Genomic DNA, 12,420 nt, shown 5'->3' with positions numbered 1-12,420 from the left:
GTGGGCAGGGTCTCGCTGAGCCTTGCCCTCCCTTCGCGCGCTTCCGGCCGAGCTGCTGTCCTGTGCTGTTCGCAGGGGCCGGACCCCCGCGTTGAAGCTACTTCTATTTATTCACCGTCTGTGCCTCCTCCAGCCACCCCCTTTCCTGCCCCATCACTGGCTTTGGTTCCAGAACCCTCCGAGCGTCCTCCCCGGGCAGGGTGGTTGGAAGGTGGGTTAGTGGAGGGCGCGCGGTGTGCGTCCCGAACGCCCTGCCCGCTGGGCCTCGGGAAGGTGCCTTGTTTGCGTGGGGCCCGGGGCGGGTGAAGAACGACATCCTCGGGGAACACTGGGGTTTGGCCGTGGGGGGCTTGGAAGGGTGTTTTCAGCCACATTTTCGCTTTCCCTGGCTCCTGGCGTGGGGATTGCCCTTCCTCCCTGCCGTCTTCCTCGCCGGGAAAAGATCGCCTCGCACGGAATTCTAGACGCAGGCGACGCCGAAGAGGGACCGCGAGGGGGCGCCCTGCCCGCCTTGCTGGGGAAGCACCTGTGCGTGCGCACGTGTATCAGGCTCTACGAGAAAAGAGATAATTTGACTTAAATTAAGTTTTTCCTTAAGTTTGAGGATATTTTCATTTTCTTTAAAAGAATATAGTTTTCTTCTAAGAGCTTGGACCAAGGTTTTATTTCTTAAAATGACAGCAGATTCACAAACATCCCATTTGTATATCACATGGCTGGTTGGATTTTAGATGGTAAGGACGTTGTAGTTTAATTATTTTTGTATAAATTCGTTTAAAATCTCACTGTGTGTCTGCCTTTAGACTTCAGAATAGCGTGAGGTTTTGTGTGTCAGTGTCTTGGGAGCAGTGGCCTCGTGAACTACAGTTACAGGGAATGTAGGTTAGGTTTTTCTTTGGAAGACTGGGTATGTATCCTATTGCATGCCTGGAATCCCAGCACACTGGGGGGGCTGAGGTAGGAGGATGTGGAGTTAGAGCCCAGCCTTGGCATTTCAGTGAGAGCCTGTCTCAAGATTTAAGGAAAAAAAAATGACTCCAGGGACATCACTTAGTGGGAAGGCCCTGGATTCAGTCCTCAGTGAAGGGAAAATAAAAGTCTCACGAGCACTGGGGGACAGGCTTTGCACTGGTAGGTTATGTTAGATTTTTTTTTGGGGGGGGGATGCCCCTAGTCATGATGTACTAATGGTTTTCCTGGACTCTTTCAACTGAAATCTGTTCCTGTGAATCACCTCTTCCTGGCTACTCTTCTCGCCCTCTCCTACTATTAGAATGGGGATCTCTTTGCTGGTAGAATCATTCTTCTGGTGGGAGTGAGGCGCTGGGAACCAGAACAGATTGGCCATGCCCAAGAGGGTGAGCTGAAAGTGGTGGCCATCGGTCCAGCTGAGGTGAATCTGGAGGTTGGAGGCCCTCTTGTGGTCTGAGGCACCAAGTACATGGGAGTTTGGTGATTGCTACAGTACCTAGGTACTTAACAGCAGTGGTAAGCATTGAGATAGGGGAAGTCTCCAGAGAAAAGACTTCTAGATCATGGTGTTTTCTTGGTAGAAGTGCTCCCACTGGGGCCAGGAGAATAAATTTCAGTAATGAGAGGCTCAGTGATTTTGGTTCCTTTTGAGCTGGGCTACTTTGCTTTCTTACCAATTAATTGCAAAGCTTGTGGTCTTCCGATTGCCCCCTTTTTTGATTTCAGTATCACACCTGCTTTGACTATAGTTCTCCTCCTCTTCCTCCTTTCTCTCTTTTTCTGCTTTCTTCTACTTTTCATTTTGGATACAGGATGTCACTATGTAGTTCAAGCTAGCCTTGAACTCACTATGTATCCTGCCTCAGCCTCTCAAGTGTGCGCCACCATATCTGGCTAGTAGGTTGTTTTTGTTGCACGGTTAGTGCTGCTTTTTGCTCTTCCTTTGTGCCTGCTGTGGAGGTGACCCCTGTTCATCCAGCCATGGATGACATCATGGCTCTCCACACTTGTTTCATTGCCAGCCTCCTCCCAGTCAGCTGGACTGAGCCATCACAGCTTGGAGCCTCCATACTTCATCAAAGGTCAAGAATGAATGTCATGAACATGTGGGAAATGAGGCCACACTTTGCCCTTTTTTTTCCAAGCTCCTGGGCCCTGTATTGCCTTATGTCAGGACTAGTGACTGTGCTGCCGCAGAGCCTTTGCATATGCAGTTCCCTCTGTGGGGGGCCCACTCACCCTTCAGCAGATCTTCAGATCTCAGTGTTGATGCCACACACCCAGTTATACTTTGCTAAACACCCAAAATTTTTTGGCCTCTATTCTACAAGCTAATTTCCTGGAAGCAGCATCTTCCTGTACATGGTTAGGAGTTATGTGACCTGGTGGCTGTTGGGACCGAGGAAACCGTGTGAGAGCCACAGACTCAGAGCCAGGAAGATGATCAGGGCTCTTGAGCCCTGCAAGATCCTAAGATAGCCCTCCTGATGGGGCATCTGGTGTCACCTCCAACTGTGCCTGTGGTGAATGTTGTCCTTGTATGTATCTGAGTAACTCGTTTTTTCATGTCCTTCCCACTACATGGTGAGTTGTTGGGGCCAAGTTTTGTCTCTTTTGCTTACTTAGTCTCTTTTGTGGCACATGGGGTTGCAGCCAGAGCTTGACCCTGAACACTGCACAGAAGTACACACCAACATGCATGTGTGCCACATCGAATATGCAAGTGTGCATTCACACGGAGCCTCAGTTTAGCACCCATGCCCAGGGCACAGAGCCTGGAGTGTTGAGTTGGGTGGTGGGAAGAGAATGAGGAGGGATCCGAGACACTGAGGAAGATATTTGAGAGGAGAATTGAATACTTGAGAGATTGAACTTTTTTTGTACCAGGGATCAAACGCGGGACCTTGTGCTTGTGAGGCAGGCAGAGGAACCACTGGGCTAAATCCCCGACCCAAGATGGAGTATTTGAGAAAGGATGAGATCGTGAGGGAGGAACAGGGAGAGAGAGAGAGACTCGTGTATAAGGGGAGTGGGACCCTGGGGATGTGGCTCATGCAGAGCCTGTGCCTTGTATGTGTGTGGCCCACGGTTTGATCTCAACACTGAAAAAGAAATGTTGGGTGTTTGAGTGAACTGGGGAGAAAGGTTCTGAGGGACAGCCAAGAAACTCCTGGGATGAAGCCAGCAGAGCCTGGGGTTTTCCCCGCTCTTCCTGCAAGATGGTGCTCCAGAGCCGGGTGGTGGGAAGGACCTGGATCGGCTCTGCCTGCATAGCTGTGCAGAGGCCTGGCCCCAAAGTGGGAAAGCCCCTCCTGGGAGTGACCAGGGGCCACGGCATGTGTGTATGACAGCTGTGCCAGCAGGGTGGGTTCTTGGCATGGGCGTCCTCGCAGTCCCAGCGTGGGACGGGGTAGTGCTGACCTGATCACTGCTTCCTGCCCACCTCTGAGTGGTAAGTAAACTATTCCTCACATGGGCTTGCTGGGGAGGGCCCGGGAAGTTGGGAAATAGTTTATGGGACCTGGGAGGGCCTGGGTACAAAAATCCACAGCAGCAGAGGCTGAGAACAGTGTGGGCACTGAAGAGTGAACAGGGGTCACCTGTCCTGATGGCAGTTGGGGTGAGTAGGGAATGTGCCAGGCTGTACTCACCCAGCCATACCTGGAGGTTGGTGTCCAGCTCTGGGCTCCCAGTGAGCCGATGTCAAGAAGTTGCATTCTGTGGTCAGTAACGACCATGTTTCTTAGGTGGGCAGCTCCCAGCCAGCCGGGAGGCAGGCAGAGACTTAGGGTGCCCATTGGGGAAGAGGGACTTCAGTGGCTCCTGGGAGACTTGGGTTGGGAGCTGAGTACACCAGGAGTGGGGGAACATGAGGTGCCAGGTGACCTTGGACTGGATGTAGCGCTGGAGGACTTAGCTCCATGGCATGTGACCTCTGGCATTGCAGGAGCCCCAGAGGGCTTGGTGGGGGCCTGGCTGGCATCTCCCCCTGTGTGTGCACACACTGGGAGACTGAGAGGGACTACTCAGTAAGTCCTGGGTCAGGGGCTCAGGTGGGGAGGCTCACCAGTCTCATACAGCAGATGCTCTCCAAATCCTGCTTCCTGGAGACAGACCCAAGGGATATCCGGGACCTGGAGAACGTGGGAGTCCAGCGGAGCGAGCAGGCAGGCACCACCTCCCCCCATCATCTTCCCTGGCCCGAAGGCACTCCTCTCCCCAGCTGCCCTCCTGAAGCCTAGGGTTTTGTGCCACAGGCGGACCCTTTCTGGTTCTGAAAGGAAGGTTACCCTGCAGGAGTGCTGGGAGGCTTCCCAAGGGTGTCCCTCCCCTCTAGGCCTCCCAGAGCGGAAGCACATTGGCTCTGTACCTGCACTTCAGAGGGATTTGCTCAGCAGTGCTGTCACATAATCAGCATCATCGCTCACCTGGTCCTCTTCCTCTGCTCCATGCACACTCTCCTCTCTGCCTGCTATGCAGATGTGCCTGTGAGGCCCACATACTACCTACCTGCCTGAAGTTGCCTGCCCCACAAATGGCCTGAACGGCTGGCTTGGCTCCCTTCTATGCCACAGCACCTGAGCCATCTGCCTCCTTTCTCTTGTCAGTCTTGGGTACCACGAGGTCAGGCAGGCATTTTACCAGAACTGATGCTTGCTTAGCTTTGTCACTCCCCAGTTGTTGGGTGCCTCTACCTTCCACCTGATCTTGTAGTGCAGGTGACGTTTTCCAGGCATCTTCATTTTCCAACTGCTCCATAGCCTGGTGTTGCTGCACTGCTGAGTTGTGTGGATCTCAGGATTTGTCCTTGTGGCTGGACTGGAGCTTTGAGTCTCAGCCTGTCCCTGACAACCCCTTCCCATCACTCAGCTCAGTTCAGCTTTCTCCTCCCATCCCCAACATCTGTCTGCTGTGACCCTGGGAACTGGGGGAACCTCTCCCTCTGATGTGGGAGACGTGAGATGCAGAGCTGGGTGGTGGAGGGAACAGCAGGCCTGTGCTGTTGTGCTTGGGCTGGAAGCTGTCTCTGACCTGGGCATTGGGGGAAGTGGGGGAGAGGTCATGGCCCCGAGGGAAGACCCTAGGAACTTGGGGTGGGGAATGGGCAGGGAGAGCCCCACTGCTAGGTCATGAGGAAGGATGGCAGTGACCTGGGGTCTGGATAGCCTCTCTCCCCACCTGTCTTTCCCTCTGCTCTTTTCCTCTTCCTCCTCCCCTTCCTCTTTCTTTCCTCGTTTATTCCCTTCACTTTCACCTATTTATCCCCTGCCTGTGGTACTGAGGATTGAAGCCAGGGTCTTCACACTGAGCTGCATCTCCAGGCCTTTTTTGGGGGGGTGGGTACTGGGGATCAAACTCAGGACCTTGTGCTTGTGAGGCAGATGCAGCACCACTGAGCTAAATCCCCAGCCCTTAACCTTTTTCTGTTTTAAAGTAGTTGCTAAGTAATCCAGGCAGAACTCAAATTTGGAGTTCTGACTCAGCCCTTTAGAATGCTGGGATAACAGGTGTGTCCTACTGTGTCTGGCTTCTTTCTTCTTACCTTATAAAGACTTGATTATGCGTGGTCTTAAAGCAAAAAGAACTCTTGGCTTTTGGACTGAGTAGCTGAGTGGCTGCATCACTAGAACCCTGGAGGGGAAAGTATAGGAGGAGCAGGTTTGTGTGAGAGTGTGAACCCTACATTCTGTTTTGCCACAGAGACTCCTGAATAGGTAGTGAGATGTGGCAGTTTGGAGCTCAGAGGAGAATCCAGGCCTGAGGTACACATCTTGGAGCCATCAGTATACAGAGTTATTTGAAGTCATGGGTGGGATCCTATGGAGAGAAGGTGAGAGTGGAGGGGAGGTGCTACAACACTGGCACCTCAGAAGGCAGAGGGCAAAGGGACAGAGCAGGGATAAGGCGGTGTCAGAGAAGCCTTGGTGAAAAGGGCTCTGGGAAGGAAGAGTGGTCAGCCCACTGGCTGCCAAGAGGAAGATGAGGACTTGGGCAGTGGGTTGGGAAAGATGGACCCTCAATGGCGACTGTGAATACAGCTTCCCCATTACAGTATCAGAGGAAAGAGATCAGTAGGCCCTGAGACGAAGGGAGGACTAGAGAAGGGAGTGTTAGGAGCAGCCAACTCTTACGAGTGTGTTGAGCTAAAGCAGCTGATGGAGGCTTTGGGGTTGGGAGACTTCTTTTAAGGTGATATGTTAATTTTTTATTACTGTAAATACCAGAGGAAGTCCGCTTATAAAGAGAGGGTTTATTTTGGCTGGAGATTTGGAAGTTTCTGCCCATGATCTATTGGCCCTGTAGCTATTGGGCACTTAGCAAGGTGGCACATCATGGCAGTATGTGCCACACTGCTTACTTCATGGCACCGGAGCAAAGAGCAGGTCCCACAGTTCCCTTCAGGGCCACGCCCCCAAGAACCTAAAGACCTTCCACTAGGCTCCACCTCTTAAAGGGTCCACCACCTCACAATAGCCTGGAGCAACAGACCTAGCCCTTAACACACGTGCCTTGGAAGGCCATTCCAGTTCCAAAGTATAGCAGATGCTGAGGACTGCTTACCCATGTCTGTTATTACACCCACAGGTGTAATCTCACAGTAAACATCCCTCCATTCCTTTCTGTGAGGGCAGAGACTGATTGCAGTGGTCTCAGTTGTGCTCAGCCCTGGCCAGTATCTGCATACATTGGCACCTAACACGCTGGTGAATGTTGGCTAAATGGATCTATCCATGTAAACCATTGGAACACTTACAAGTATATAATAAATGCTCAGTAAAGATGAATTGCTTAGGTGAATGAATGTGGGATAAGGTCTTTTTTTTTCTTTGTAGTACTGGGGGTTGAACCCGGGGCGTTTGCACTGAGCTGAAGCTCCAGCCTTATTTGTTTGTTTGTTTGTTTTTTGAAACAGGGTCTCCATGTAGTTTAGACTGGCCTTGACTCACTATGCAATCCTGGCTGGCCTTGAACTCCTGGCATTCCTTCTGGCTCAGCTTCCCAAGGGCTGGGATTACAGGTTTGTGTCACTGTCTGGCCAAATCATTCTATGCATTTTCTCAAGCATTGGCTGCCTTATAGTTGAGAAATTCATCATGTTAGCATATTTATCTGTTATCTTTTTTCCCCCCACTCAGGACTGAGTCCAGGGAGCTCTGAGTTACATGCCCAACCTTTATCATTTTATTTATTTATTTTGGTACTGGGGATTGAACTCTGGCCCTTGTGCTTGCCAAGCATGTGGAAGAAGGACTGAGCTAAATCCCCAGTCCATTATCATTTTATTTTGAAACAAAGTTTCACTAAGTTGTCTAGGCTAGCCTTGAGCTTGTGATCCTTGTACCTCAACCTCCTGAGTAATTGTCATTACAAATATGTCACTGTGCCCAGCCACATTTAAAAATTTAATTTTTTCTCATAGCCAGATGTTAGCCACTTGAATATAAAATGATTACAAGAGTTCAAAGAAAATAGACACACAAATGAGTTTCAATTTTATTACAAGCTTTAAAATCTAGGGCTAGGTAGAAAAAACCCAAATGCTAATTTCATCCCAGGGTTTTTTGTTTGTTTGTTTTGTTTTTTTGTTTTGGCGGTAGTAGGGATGAACTCAGGACCTTGCGGTTACAAAGTAGGCACAGAGCCACTGAGCTAAATCCCCAGCCCCCAGGGTTATTTTTTAAAAGACCAAACTAAAAGGGCTAATAAAACAACCGAGTAAAATTTACAAAACCAAATCACAAACATAAAGCTAATAATCATAGCCAAGGACATAGCCATAGAGCAACTGATGCCACAGTTAAGTCTGAAAGAAATCCTGCCTGCTGTGAAGACCAACATTCTGCTTCGAGAAATTTGCATAGAAATAGACAATTGCTGGAGTCTGCCAGAAATGAAACTCCGAAGCCTCAGCTGGTCAAACTCAACCCAAGAGGCACCAAATGTTAAACTGGAGCCACGACAGGGCTTGAAGATTTAATTTCCAGCTGTGCACTTGAAAAGCACAAAAATAGGTGCAGAAATCAGCTTTAGACGAGCTCTTTAAAAACGAGTTTTAGCCATATAAAACAAGTCAGACGTGTGAAGTTGTTTAGATTTCAGGAAGGCACCTGAAGTTTTGAGGTAATCTGTCAAAGTCACCTCGACAGCAGTAATGTCTCCCACGCTTCCCAGTCCTGCCTTTGACCTCTGTAGCTTCTGCGCACATTGACACGAAGTACTAAGATGAGGCCTCGTGTCCTGCTACGGGATTTCGGAACACACCATTTACTGTTTGTAGGACTTTTGATGCGAGCTCCATCTGCTTGGTGAATTGGAAGCAGCTGCTTCCGGGAGAATTCCCAGTTGCTTGCAGGAGGTTTTCCTCGATCACATGCGCGCACGCACGCACCCACGCACGCACTCACGCACGCACGCACGCACGCACGCACAAACAACCCTGGAATCTCCTGGGCTCCAGGCAACAAAGGATTCCACCACATCTGGAAGCTCTGCTACTGTCTCTAGCTCCCTCTGCTGGAAGCCAAAGTGAGTTTTTTGTTTTGTTTTGCAAAGACTTGCAGATTATTTACTATGAATTTGATTGTTTATAAATTCATTTCTGTACATATTTACTTAATTTAAAACCTGGAACTAGCTGGGGATGTTGGTGTAGGCTCGGAACCCAAGCTGTGGGAGGCAGAAGCAGGAGGATTGCAATTTTGAGGCTACCCTGAGCAATTTAGTGAGAATCTGTCTCAAAAAATAAGGCCTGGGGTCCATTGCTCAAGAGTTCCCTGGGTTCAGTCACCAGGAGCAAAACACACAAACAAAACACCAAAAATGCAACCCCTGAGGCTTATACAATTGCTCTCCAAATCTTTTTATGAAAGGTAAACTGTGCAGCAATGGTAAAGGATCACATTTTATTTCTATAGGAAGGAGGATTATACGCATAATTAGGCAACACATATAATTTGTAATTATGGAAAATAATTTAAAAATGACAAATGCTCCAGGAACGTGCTTATTGACACTATCATTTCTCCACAACAGTATCTTAGGGAAAAAAAGTCGCTATTTTGCGTTTAACAAATGAGAGGAACTCCATGTTTGGATTCCTGTTTCCTTCTTTGGTCTTCGAGAAAAGCACTAGATAAAATTGGCCGTCATACTTTTAAAAATAAAATAATGAGCCGGGTGCAGTGGTGCATGCCTATAATCTCAGCAACTTGGAAGGCTGAGGCCGGAGGATCACAAGTTTGAGACCAACCTAGGCTACATAGCAATATTCTGTCTCAAAATGTAAAAAGGATTGGGGCTATACCTCAGTGGGAGAGTGCTCATGGGTTCAATTCTCAGCACCACAAATACATAATTTTAAAAATGACTTACTGAAGCTTACATCACCACTGCTCTATGTCAGATGGCTGACTGTTCTCTTCAGGGAGTCTTCTCTTCCTGTTTTAGTATTACTGCCATGAAAACTGAAAGTTTCAAGCAGAAAGAAAAGTGTAGTTACAAATAAATCGGTGTCAGCCCAAGTGAAGTCCCTTTTACTATGATTTCCAATTTTCCATTCAATTTGCACAGCAGAGACCCAACAATAAACCATTGCATTAGTTTTTCATTACTATAACAAGAAACAGAGACAACTTATAAAAAGAAAAGGTTTATTCTGGCTCAGAGTTTTACTTTTCTGAGGGAGGGATACCGGGAATCAAACTCAGGGCCTTGTGCTTACCAGGCAGTTGCCGCACTGCTGAGACGCTTTCCTGGCTCTGGGTCATAGCTTTAAAGTTTCATCCCATGATTGGCCCCGTTGCTTTGGGCCTGTAGTGGTGGATCATGGTGGGAACTGGTGTCGTAGCAAAATTGCTTCTGTTCGGGCTGGCAACTGAAGGAAGGAAGAAGCTGTGGTCCCCCATCCCCTTCATGTGTCCCCCCCATGAGCTAGTGTCCTCTGGGCCCCACTTCATAAATTCTTAAATGTTCCACTGCCTCCCAGTGATGGTACCTTGGGCACCAACCCTGTAGCATATGGACATTGGGAGACACTTAAGGTCCAAAGTATAACAACCACAGTTCTGGTTCAAAAAAAAATTTTTTTTTTTTTTTTTTACCCTTTTTGTGGTGCTAGGGATTGAGCCCAGGGACTTCACACTGGGTTATATCTTTGGTCTTTTTATTTTTATTTTTTAAAATTTGAGACAGGGTCTCACTGAGTTGCTAAATTGGTCTGGTTGGCCTTGAACTTTTGATCCTCCTGACTCAGTCTCAGAGTGCTGGGATTACAGGCATGAGCCACCACACCAGACTTGTTTCTCAAGTCTTACTCAGGACTTCATACAAAATATCCCAGAACAGGGGCCAGGGATTTAGCTCAGTGGTGATTTGCCTGCCTGGCAAGTGCAATCCCTGGTACCAAACAAACAACCAAAATATTCCAGATTAATATCTTTGCCCCCCGTCTTTCTCCTCCTCTTCCTCCTGGGTAATTTGGAAGTAGCTTGATGAATAGCTCTCTCTGTTGGTAGCAACTGTGTGCAACCAATTACGTATATTATTCTTAAACCATTTTTTTAGTGAGATTTTTCAAATACCTATTGGAAAAATGACAGTGATTTCGCTCTTGATCCTCTTGATGGTTGCACCTCCTCTCTGAGATTCCCACTTTTCCATTTACTTTGATTCTTTCCTGAGAAACTGCGTGGAAGCAGCAGTATCTGTGGCTCCATCTTCTGGAGGTTGGGTGTAGTGAAGGGTGAACTTCAGAATCCTTCACCAAAAGCTGCTCCACCACAGTGTGGTAAGGGACAGCAGCCTGTGCACGTCAGGCTAACCACTGAACTATACCTCCCTAAGACTATCACATTTTAACTTAGTTTCTCTCCCTCCCCTCCCCTCTGATTGAATCCAAGGCCTTTGCCCTGAGCTACATCTCCAGCCTCTTTTATTTTATTTATTTATTTTTTTTTTTCACTTTGAGGCAGGGCTTTGCTGAGTCACTACATTACCCAGGCTGTGCTTGAATTTTTAAAACTCATCAATGTTACACATCAAATAGTCTCATTCATAAGGACACAGAGGAAGATAGTACAGTACCATAAAACTTTGGATCGTAAGTAACTTGTTCTGCGAGTGTTTCACAAGACAAGCAAACATTTCTAACAGATTTTAACTTGCCAAATGAGCAGTCTTGTAATAGGAGTGGTATTGGATGCTGAATGTCACATGATCACAGTGAGCCAATGGTTCTCTTCCCCTTCTCCCTCCCTGGAACGTGGCTGATCATCTCCCAACAGCAAGAGGTAACGGAGATCTTGTCTTCAGAGGAAGAAGAAAGAAAGATGGGGAATCCCTCACTTCAAATGAGATTAGAGAGAGGTGCAAAGTGTGGGGAACAGTGCCAAGTTTTGCAGAAGAGCACCACCTGAATGAGACTGTAGCAGTGTGAACATTGAATCTGTTCAACGACCATGCTATGTCACTTTCCTGTGAAATACACAAGAGGAGGAAAAAGTGTCACTGGGTAGGTTCCTTGTTAAAATTGCATGAAAAGAAAAAGATTCAATTGAGCCAATAGCAGCAATCCTATTAGTGGTTGTGAAGCCATCCTACAAAATAACCCCACTCTCAACGGGCGTGGTGGTGCACGCCTGTAATCCCAGCACTCAGGAGGCTGAGGCAGGAGGATCGCTGTGAGTTCAAGACCAGCCTGAGCTACATAGTGAGTTCCAGGTCAGTCTCAACTACCTAGTGAGACCCTGTCTCAAAAAACAACAAAACAAGACAAAAAAACCCCTACTCTCTCTTGTCTCCCTCACACTAGCCATGGTTTTTTTGAAGCAAAACATTTATCGGTACATTTCAGATATAGATAATGATAACATTCATCATGGGAAATTTGTACCTATACATGACATATCTTGATTTTTCTTTCTTTTTTCCTCATTCCCCTCGCCTCCCTTCAACTCCTCTTCCCCTCTTATTTACAAAAGCTTTCTTTCCATTTTTCCCTTCTATTCTTTTTTTCTTACCTCTTCTTTCCTTCCCTCCACCCCTCTCTTTTGTTCCCCTTCCCATTTGAACATTTTCTTCCCATTTCCCAATATCTATTATACATTTTGGTCCTCATTTCCACTTTTGGTTTCTTGCACCAGAGAAATAATGTGTTGCTTGAATATATGTGTTCAGTGTGGTCTCAAGGCGTTTCCATTTAGAGCCATGAAGTTATTTAAAGGTAAGGGCAGGTTGATTTATTTATGTTTCTTTATATTTTGTATTTTCTTTATTATTTTGCATTATATTACAGTATTATAATCATTTTTATGTGAATATTTTTGGGCCATGGAATGAATCATCTGAGTTTCCATTATTTCTTAGGGGGAAATTTGCTTTGATATACAGATGCTTTAGATTACAAGCATGCCTTCAGAACAAATTATGCCCTCAATCCAGGTTTTACTG

This window comes from Fukomys damarensis, unplaced genomic scaffold, assembly GCF_012274545.1.
Source record: "Fukomys damarensis isolate Sample0158 unplaced genomic scaffold, DMR_v1.0_HiC HiC_scaffold_19, whole genome shotgun sequence".
NCBI classification, from domain to species: domain Eukaryota; kingdom Metazoa; phylum Chordata; class Mammalia; order Rodentia; family Bathyergidae; genus Fukomys; species Fukomys damarensis.
Note: the sequence above shows the minus strand (reverse complement) of the source record.